The sequence below is a fragment of the Cynocephalus volans genome, chromosome 3, assembly GCF_027409185.1.
Source record: "Cynocephalus volans isolate mCynVol1 chromosome 3, mCynVol1.pri, whole genome shotgun sequence".
NCBI lineage: Eukaryota > Metazoa > Chordata > Mammalia > Dermoptera > Cynocephalidae > Cynocephalus > Cynocephalus volans.
This window is the reverse complement of record NC_084462.1, coordinates 55,107,161-55,118,046: the sequence shown is the minus strand read 5'-3', so window position 1 is coordinate 55,118,046 and position 10,886 is coordinate 55,107,161. Positions and strand designations below refer to the sequence as shown.

At 46.2% G+C, this 10,886-nt stretch overlaps 1 pseudogene; it reads right to left on the bottom strand.

Moving 5' to 3' along the window:
• Positions 1–3,694: 3,694 nt before the first annotated feature.
• LOC134372539 (large ribosomal subunit protein uL1-like) overlaps positions 3,695–10,886 on the bottom strand; it is a 155,804-nt pseudogene continuing 148,612 nt past the window's right edge.

Genomic DNA, 10,886 nt, shown 5'->3' with positions numbered 1-10,886 from the left:
TTAGGCTTGCTGATCATGAGCAGTAGTGGCACATCTGGAGTAGAGCCAGGGCACAGCCATAGGACCAGGATGCACTTTCTCTTTCTGGGTGTTGGAGTGAGTTCTGTGTCCGTGAACTGTGCTGCATATTCTTAGGGCTTTGGGCACCTCTAACCAAGAAGGAAAGGGATCACTGGGGTGAAGTGACTATTTTCACAACCATGCATAAGACAGTCTGTTTGCTACAACATTAGCTCTTTAGTGGAAAGTAGCATATATCCAATTGGTAAACAGAGAAATGGTGTCAGGAGAACTCCAAATTATGTTACTTCTAGTGAGATTTCCCCCAGAATGTTAATATTTTGAAGTGATCGGGGACAAGATTGAATACCTTAAGAAAACCTGAAAATTTTGTAGAAGTGCATTCCTTTATGGCAAGTCGGGGCTGGTTTTGTAGTTTCAGGAATTGCTCCTAGCCTTGTTACTATGTTCAGCTATCTGGGGAGGGGGAGGGAAACTGATTGGAAAGGGAGAAGCTAGATCACATTTTTAATTTTGGTGGAACTTATCTCTGCTAGGATCTATGTCTCAAAGGACCTACATCTCAGGAAGCAGCATGAGCCCAGGATTTAAGGCTGCCAGGGGCCGGTGGACAAGCTGGTGGGGATTTAACTGCATTAGCATCATCATTAGGCTTGATTCTGTTTTTTTTTTAGTGATCTGGCTACAAAATTCCATATGTCTTGAGTAGTTTGCCCCAACTCCTTTTTCTGTTGTTTCTGGGATGTGATTTTGTAGTATACATGATTTTCAGCTTTATGGTGGAAACGACTATATTTGCTGAATACCAAGCTTAAACTTTCCACTGGCTGTCAGACATGACCCAAAAATTTGTTTTTAGAGTATCTTTTGGGAGAAGATGGTCAGGGAACAAAATAAGAGGCAATATTCTCTGTGTTTTAGGGCATGTGCACCTTCAAAGCAAACAGCATGGGAGAGAGTAATGTGTGCAGTGGTGTGGGGAGGAGGAGGTTTGAGGTGTGTTTGTGCAATCTAAGAAGAGAAATGGCCACAGCATGCATGTGTGTAACATTTAAAACAGGCCACCCAGCTCACTAGAAGGATCCTCCAAAGGTTTAGGTTTAGTCCTTCCCCCTCCCTCACTTTGGTCATTGCTTTCCCAATTGATTTTCAGTTATTCCTGGTGTTCACCTTTGCTAGCACTATGAAGAAAATACTGCCACACTTAGAAACTCCTTTTCCTGGTAAGTTATTCTCAAAGATTACCTTCTGCTGGGCCGTTTCTGCACCTTGTATGCTTCTACACTCAGCACTTTACAAGATAATTAGTTGTTGGTCTGGGTCCTATACCTAACTGAACTTCAAAAATATGTAAGTGAATCAGCTTCTTTCCCTGTGAGCTCTGGACTCGGAGTCAGAGCACTTGGGTTTGAATTTATTTTATGATCTTAGTTAAGTTAGGACTTCTGTCACTAAAAACAGTGACTCCTGAGTGCCAGGGATGGTGTGAGGGCCTTGCCTACAATGTACGTTTTGATTTAAACCAGCAGGACAGGTCCTATTTTACAGAATAGAAAATAGACTCAAGTCAGTTAATTTGCTTATGGTTACTACTCTCTTGTAAGTAGTGGGGTCAGAATTTGAACTCATACCTGCGTACAAAGCTAGTTCTTAACCTTCTTAAGTTTACCTTTCTCATCTGTAAAATGAAGATAATAGTACTCAGGTAAAGTGATAATTTACGTGAAAGTACTTAGCACTGTGCATGGGTTGTTATAAACATTCAGTACATGTTTCCCTCCTTGCAACATATTTAGGCTTCTAAATTCTAATGTATCAACTTTAGCATTTACAACTCCCATTCTCACCTTTTCTAGGCAATACATTGTGGCAACCAAGCATTTCTGACCTATTTGGAAAGGGACATGGGTAATTTGGACATTAATGGATTCCATCAGCTGATCTCAAAATGGGTGTATAGCAGGTCAGTCCGGTAACTACGTCCAGCTGGTTGGGCACGTTAGCCCTGTGCCACCTTGGGCTGGGAAATCCAGAGCCACTGTTAGGCACAGGATTATGGGGCACTGAAAACAGAATAGGCTTGCAGACCCATTCTGTTAGCCCAGCAGGGGAATAAGGAGTACAGCTGAAAGGTCAGCAACCCAATTATTAAGAGCTCACAGCTCACTAAGCTGCAAGCACACACAGCAAGATAAAGCCTGTTTGCCTGAAATCTCAGGGCAGCCTCGGCCCCTGCCCTTCTGTGCTTTATTTCCTAGAAGCTTATTGAGCCTGAATTATGGCCAGTCACTTCAGACTGTTAGTCACCTTTCACCCGCCTTGGAATTTCAGTGCTGAAGACAGGAAGTGAGGGAGGAAACTGCCCATCTCCCTTCTTCCAGGAGAGGTGTCCAGAATAGGTGCTGCTATGAGGCTCAAGGCTAGGTCCAAACAGCTGAGTCACTGCTACAGCTGAGGGGCTGGGACTGGGAGGTCCCTGTGAGTCAGGGGTGGGAACAGCCAGGCAAGGAATAGGCGCGTGCGTGTACACACACACACACACACACACACACACACACCAGCTACCACCCCCCACCAGCTACCCCCCCCCACACCAGCTACCCGCCCCCCCCATACACACACCAGCTACCCTTCCCTAAGCCATACAGAAGTGGGCCAGAAAAGTCAGCAACAGGTTTTATTCGGAGGCTTCGGCAGTACAGACACACCACTGATGGCTGAAATATTGGATACCCAGGCCCTGAGTAGCTTCTGAGCGGTTGAACAAGGGGTTGAAGTGGGAGGAGAGAGACCCCCAGCTTCTCCTTTGGCCCATTTAGGGGAAAATTGTCCTAATACAGTTAGATGAGGATCCCCCAAGACTAGGGGCCTTTGGGGATGACAGGGCTGTTGGACAAAGTCGAGAACACCCTGGGACCAGGGGATTTGGAAGGACACATCCAGATCAGGGAGACCTGAATGAGAAGAGGAGAGAGGAAACCCCAGACTAAGAACCAGATGGGGATGGAGGGGGCAAGGCGGGGCTTTGTGACTGGTGGGGTGGAATCATATGCTAGAGCACCACAAGGTGGCAGAATTTGCTTGACATCCACTTTGGATGGAGAGAGGCTGTCCCTGGAAACCCTCACTGCATCTGGCCTTAGGCCACCACCTTTGGAGAAGCTTCTTGCCTCAGGCTGAGCAGAATCCCCAGTGCCATGGCCTCTGTGGTTTAGGGGTGTCTGGAGGCTGGCATGTAACCGACCAGGACAGATGTGGGGTACTTGTGGCCACCTCTGCCTCCATGCATTAACTCCAGGGAGTGCCACAGATAGACGCTGTGACCTCGAGAGGGGAAGGGGACCTGGATTCCCATGTATTGGCACCATGTCATGTAACCTCATGCTAGGCCTACCTGTCCATATAATTGGCCTCACTTAATTCTCATGTCATCCCTGTGCAGCAATTTTCCCTCTTGCCATTTTTAGATAATCAGACAAGCTTGGGGTGGTGAAGAGACTCCATGAAGATATCATAGATAATACATGGTGGAGTCAGGATTTGAACCCAGAGCTATCTGATTCTGAAGCCACCCATTGTCCCGTGCTGCCTGGACACTTACCTTTGTGTGTGTGTGTGTATATATATATATATATATATATATATATATATATATATATATATATATATAGCACTAGGATTTATTAGGATGTCCCTTAATACAGGCAAACTGGGGCTTTCCCATGGTGCTCTTGATGTATAAAGCCTGGACATTCTGCCAATTATTTTTTGAGCAATGACATCAGGAAATTGACAGCCAGGTTGATGTACACATGCTCATCATCTATTGTCTTCACACAGCCCATGGCAATGGTCAGACATAGCACCTTCTTCATCTGGGAGTTGATTGTGGACTTCACCTCATTGACTTTGGCCACCATGTTTTCATTGTGTGTCAGCAGGGAAGGGCACTTGCCAGCCTTATTTAGCCTGGGCCCATGATTCTTGGGATCTGCTTGATCAGAGACTCTGAGGCCAAAAATGCATCAAACTTCTTGACCAGCTTCTTATTCTTGCTGAGTTTCTTCAGAGTCTCGATGTCCATGTGGGGGATACCTATAGCCTTGGCCTTGTCACAGTGCTGCTGGTCCCCCAGGACACACATGGAGAGCTTGGGGCAGGGAGTAGACTTAAGCCTGACAGTGCACAAGAAGTGTTTGTCCTTTTGAGAGTCATAGTTCTTCAAGCTGACCTGCAGCTCCACCATTTTCCAAAACTTCTGTCTCTCATGCTGATTCCCATGCAGGACTATCCACGCTGCCTTGTATGATGTGTCACGAGAGACTTTGCTGCTGTTGGTGCCTTGTGCTGCAGTAACCAGAAAAGAGCTCACCCTTGTATCATAGAATTCCTGGGCTGGTCACAGAGGGACAATCTACTGCAGCCCCATGGACCCCTGGAAAGACCTGAACTTGGGTGATATGTGAAAACATGAAGACAACTTGGAGTAGAGCACAATGAAACTGAAGGGACTGAAGTTATTGAACTTGGAGAAGGGAATGACAAGTGTTGTGGTCTTCAAGTGTGTATATTACTTCTACAGGGATGTCAATGAGTCGTCTCCATCTGAGTTAGAGGAAGTAAGCATAAAAATAAAGCAGTAGGAATTTTGAGAAGTTACACATGGGAAGAATTCCTTAGCATTTAGGGTTATTAAACATTAAAGTGAATTCTTGAAACATTCCAGTTACCCTTCAACAAATATTTGTGGAGGAGGTTGTTTTATTGCCAAGCACTGGGAATAAAATGGTAATCAAAATATTCCTGGCTGATGTCCTCGTGATGGTTTCATGTTGAGGGTGGGGGCGGGAAACAGGCCCATCAACAAGCAAAGGGAAATGTGTTTGGTGCACCCAACCCCATCAAGGGCACAGGGAAGGCCTCCCAGTCAGCAATGGGTGAGCTGAGATCTGAAGAATAAGGAGGGAGCTGGGGAAGGGGAAGGGTAGGAAGTGTGTACATGAAGCCCACAGAGCCTGAAAGGAGTTCTGTGGGGCTGGAGGGCAGCGCACAGGGGAACGATTTGAGTATTTTAGGTTCTCAGCTGTCTAAGATGGCTTAAGAGTAGTTTTGTCTGAAGACACGAGAATGAGTTCCATGATATCCTGTGTGGGGTCACATCTTACCTGGGGGCTTGATTATAAAGTCAGTGCATGAATCACAACTCATGTGTTGTCAAAGTTACCATGGAAATATCCCCTAGAAAGGTGTCACGGTGGTTTCAGGTCTCTCTGGGAATCCCACGTGGCCAGTGTTTCCTCCAATGAGGGATCAATCATGGTTTGTTTGGTTGAGCACAAGATTAGATAGTTGGCTTGTATTTAGGGATCATGGTGTATAAAATACCAAGATTTCTGCATCTGTCACTGAGGGACACTTAACTGCCAGTGCCATGGCTTGAATGTCTCTTCCAATTCTCATGTGGAAGGATTGATCCCCAATGTGGCACTATTGAGAGGTGGAGACCTTGGGAAGTGATTGGATCGTGAGGGTTCTGCCCTCATGAATGAATTAATCCATTCGTGGATTAGTGGATTAATGGGTTAGTGAATGAGTGGGTAATCACAGGTGTGACACTGGTGGTTTTATAAGGAGAGCAAGGGAGCTTAAGATGTGTTCTTGCCCTGTTGCTATTTAGATTCCCTGTGCTGTCTCAGGACTCTGCACAGAGTCCCCACCAAGAAGGTCCTCACCAGATGTGCCCCTTGACCTTGGACTTCTCAGCCTCCAAAGCTGTAAGAAGTACATTTTATTTATTTATAAATTATCCAGTTTCAGGTATTCTAAGTGACAGAAAAGGGACTAATACAGCAAGTGTGTCTCCCCCCCCAGAAAGGCCTGAATTGGGTCAATTTGGGAGAATATGAAGAAGATTCTGAATCACGCTGAGCATCATGAGATGCTCACACAAAGACACTCAGGATCTGAGACAGTCACCCCACCCATCTCAGGCTCACTCCAGAGCAGGGGACCATGGAAGAGAATAGTGGCTGGAAATGTCTGCACTGTTTACAGTATTATTATATGTCTCACCTTAAAAAATCCCAGTATAATAGTTTAATTTGTAAAAGTCAAATGCGCATATGATGTGATTCTATAGACTCTATACTATTCCTCTGGTCCCTAGTTGTTTCTGTAGCTCCCTGCACACTCCCATCTACAACAACTAATTATCAAGCCATGTGGCTTGTGTTTTAATCCATACTCCCAAAGGAAGCTTGGCCTCAAAGGTGACAAATTTGCATTTCCTTTTAAAGGAAAGAGATTTGGGTTTTGGAGAAGTTCTTAAGTCAGTGATGGGAGTGATTAAATGATTAAGCTGGGTCATTCCAGTTCCAGCCAATAAGAATATGTGATTATGAGTGATGATGGTAGATTTTTTGCTTGGTGCATCGATAGACTCTGAAAGCAAGTCCAAAAATTTCACTGGGCCATGGCTGCATCGATAAAATAAGAATTTAACTTTTAAGCAGGTGACACTCATTTGGAGGGAAGAATATGTTTGCTAAGGCAAATTTTATGTTTCTTGCAGTCATACCTTGTGTACAATCTGAACACCATCCTCTTAGCTGTTTTATGTGCATATGTGAGCATGAAAAGTATAGCATCTGTCCCCAATGAAGACACATGGCCACATTTTCTACCGTGTACATAAAGAACATTTCTGTACACTTCTGTTCCCCCGTCCCACTTCTTCTCATCGATTTCTCACAGACAGTCCCTCTCTCCATCTCTTCCCCACCCAACAAAACACTCTCACTCTTGAGTATCACATGACACAGTCTTGAACATTCACATCACATATACACCTCCTTGAAGATTCATAGCACACACGCATACACACCAAGATCTTTAAATATTCTCATCACACACATATACCCTTGAATGTTCATAACACACACAAACCCTTGGGTATTTGTTTCTATCACACACAGATACAGACTTTTGAGATCCATCTGATACAAACATACCCTTGAACAATCACACCAAAGCACACACATGCACACTCTGCACACATACCATTGAAATCATAATACACATGTACATTCTTGAGCATTCACATCACACGTAGACTTGAATATTCACCTCACACACTGTTTGGGTCATTTGCCTGTTGCTCTTAGATACATTCCCCAGCCTCCCCTGCTGTGCTTTACAATACACGAGTGTGTGTGTTTCTGTGTTAGGGGTTTGTGCGTGATGGCCCCTGCAAATTACATTTCTGAAGCTTTCTTGCCAACTAGATTCCAGCTGGATTTGACTAGTAAGAGGTACTGGTGAGAGACCAAAGAGAGGAGAAGCTAAGTATTTCTCCTCATTCTTTGCTTAGGTGGCATTCCCAGCATGTCCTCTGTGGTTCCAGCGAGATAGGAGGTGCTCAGTATCCCTGGGTTCGGGTTTCACACCACTCCCCTTGGTCTCAAAAGTCTCTGGGAGGACTCAAGTCCCTCTTCTGAGTCCTGAGTTACTGTTGCTTGTTGCACCTATTTCCAGCATCAACACAGGGAGATTGAGACTGTGGGAGGCTGAATTATGTAATTTCAGTGGCTGAGCATGTTCAGTAGAAAGGAGTTTATCCTTGAATGATCTTCCACTGGAGGTGCTAGAGAGAACCGAGTATATTTTAAGTAGTTTTTAATGTGTATGTTGGAATTTGACCAATGAGCATGCTCCAGAGACCAACAGAGCATGTGCAAGGCTATGTTACATAACCAGTTGCATAACTGGGAATCACCCCCTTAGAAGGCAATGTCTTTGCCTATGATGTGTGTGTCTTTCTCTCTCTATTAAACTTGCTTTTGCTTTCTATTGTGACTCTGCTCTTAAATTCTTTCCTGTGGTAGAGTCAAGAACCTGGTAAGAGGATGAGATCGAGGCCCAGCATGCGACCTCCCCAGACCTGCTCCGCCAGTATCACTAGCTCCCACCCACAGCCTTCTTCATGATTCAAGTTCCTGCAGGATGGTTGAGGCTCCTGGAGCACCACCTCCTTCCTCTGTCCCTCCAGCCCTAGGGGTGGTAGTGGCTTCTACTCTTGATAAGCTCTGGATTGCCTCATCATGCCCTGTTTTCATTTCTGGCTTTCCCACACCTTTGTAACTAGTTCCCTGTATTAAATTCCCTCTTCTGAACTAGCTGGCATGAGTGGCTTTTTCCTAACTGGCCCCTGACTGCTGCTCAGCCAACACCCATACTTTAGCATATTCTCATCTCTGACCTGCAGCCTGTCCTCTGAATGTAGTCAGATCTTTGTTGTATCAAACCTTGGTACAAAGTTTTCGATATTTGTTGAATGAGTGAGTAGAGTGACCCATGCCCCTCCCTCCACCAACACACACATTGTTCTAGGATTTTTCTGGAATGGAGCTTGTTGTGTCTCTGAATCCCTGAACTGGGTAGTTCAGGAACATCTTCAGCCCTCTCCGGATGGATGACAAATGACAACAGTGACAGATCCCAGCCTTGTGAGGGTCCTGGTCTTCTTGGGCAGAGCCTATTGGAGAGTGGAGAATGAACAGCTCTTAGCTGAGTCAGGCCCTTGTGTAAACCTCCAAAGGTATGATGTGTAACCAGATTTAGCATCACTAGGCCAGGTATAGCTTCAGAAATGAGGGAACTATCACTGCCTGGGATAAACAGGTAAGAATGGGGCTGTCTCTCTCCCTAAAGATTTAGGTGCACGTATGATCAGAGCACTGGTCCCCAAATTGAAATTCCTAGCTCTGAAACTGACTTGGGCAAGCTGCTCTTTGCGTTAGCATTCTTGCTTATAGAATTATGAAGTACTATTACCAACCACTTATTCCTGTTTGCAGAATGCCTAAGAAACTGTGTGATCTTGAACAAGTTATACACTCCACATGTGGGCCTCGACTTCCTGTGGGCAACATAAGAAAGTGGGATTCACAATCCTGGTGGGGCTGCCGTGGGTTGATGGGGTGTTGGAGATTAGGGTGGGTCCCAGGCAGAACATGTACTGTCCACAGGGAGGCGCCACACACAAATGTATGCACAGCCCAGACATATAGGCCAGAAGCTGTGCTGCAGGTCAGAAAGCCCACGTTTGCTTTTCCCAAAGCCTTCTGTCATGGGAGTGCCACTGAGGCTGTCTGCCTACTACAAATTGAATTAAGACATTGAAGGACATTGCAAACATGCAGCTATATTTTGAGGCAGAAGTCACCAAGTCTTTAACACATTAGAATGAGCTAATAGGATTAAGTTGAATCATGAAAAGGGTGTGGGAATTCAGGAGAGGTAAAATTTGAAAGGGTAGACAGAGCCAGAAAAATAAAGTAAGAACACTGACATCCAAGCATTTTCCCATGTATTTGATTCAATTTAAGATATTTTTGCGTTGAGTGCATGGATCTGCTAGATTCTCCAGTGTCTTGAATTTTTGTGATCCTCACAAGATGCCCAAGGAAATCAGGGTTGTCTAAATATTCCTAGTGCATGGCCCTCGTTCCCCACCTGGTCGGTGGCAGAGATGGGACTTAAATCTCGTCCTCATTAACCAGGATGCCAGGCTCATGAAGGACACCCTTGGATGATGGAAACAGTCAATAGGGTGGGGTGCCTGCCTCAGGGGGGCCTTGGGAGATTCTGTGTGGCTAGAAGTTCCTAACAGGTGACAGGGCAGTGGTGCTGGTGTTGGGTTCACACACGGCAATGGGTGAAGCAAGGTAGGCTCTTTAAATGACCTGTTTTCACTTTTTCTCTTTCCATTTGGGGGTAACGAGGCCCAGAGATGGACAGCCACTTGTCTTAGACCTCAGACAGAGTGGTGGCCAAAGCGAGAGACCCCAGGAGTCCTGACTCTCAGCTTGGGCTTTTGCCCAGACACCGCGTGGGGTCTGTCTGGCCCCAGTGTAAGATCCCTGGTGCAGGCTGGGAGCCTCTGGGAGCCTAGGGGCCGGACCCTGCCTTCAAATACCAGGCTCCTGAGGAGCCAGCACTGCCCAGATGAGAGCGTCTCCTCGGCCCCTGGCAGAGCTCCTTGGCTTTCATAAACCTGGCCAGTAGAGCAGGGGATTTCCCAAGTACACCAGGGCCTGTGGCAGAGGGCAGAACCAGGCTTTTGCCTTGCACAGCTTTCCCTGGGATTACAAGATAAGGCATGTGTAGAAAAATTAGCTCATCCAAGTTTGTGGATTATGTGGAAATCAAATTGTAGTAATCTCCCTGGCCATCTGGTCTCGGTGTCGCTAGCCAGGGCCTCCCAGAGGCCTGTTCAGGGGCTGGAGCCAGGGCTGGACATGCTGGTTATGCCTGGGGCCAGGCCCGCATTTCCCAAGGGACCAGGAAGACTAGGAGGGCTTGGATCCCCAGTATCTGAGAGAGAAGGGCACGGCAGGGCAGGTGCAGCAAGAGCAGGGATGTGGAAAACCATTCATTACCAATAATACTGCATGTAGTCAGTCCACCTGTTTTTGTAATGAAAACTTAACCTTGCATTTTAGGAGGCATCACTGGGCACATTCCTGGGACTGAGGTGGTGGGAGGGGAATTTTTCTCAAGATTACACGTACATATCTCCCATTCTCTTGAAGAAGTGTGGCCTGAGCAATAGAAAGTATTTCTGAAGCCCCGAGTCTTCCCTGCCTCCGAGGAAGTCAGGTTTTCTGCAGCTGGTAATTTGGGCTCTGCAATCATGGCTGATAGAAAATCCACAGCTCACTGAAGCTTTCAAAGGGGGAAGAAGAGAAAAAAGGCAGTGTCATGTAAGGGTGGAGCATGTGGATTCTGGCTCCAGCCTGCCAAGGTTGAACTCAGCTCTGCTGCATAGTAGCTGTGTGACCTTGGGCAAGTCTTTCTGTGCCTCA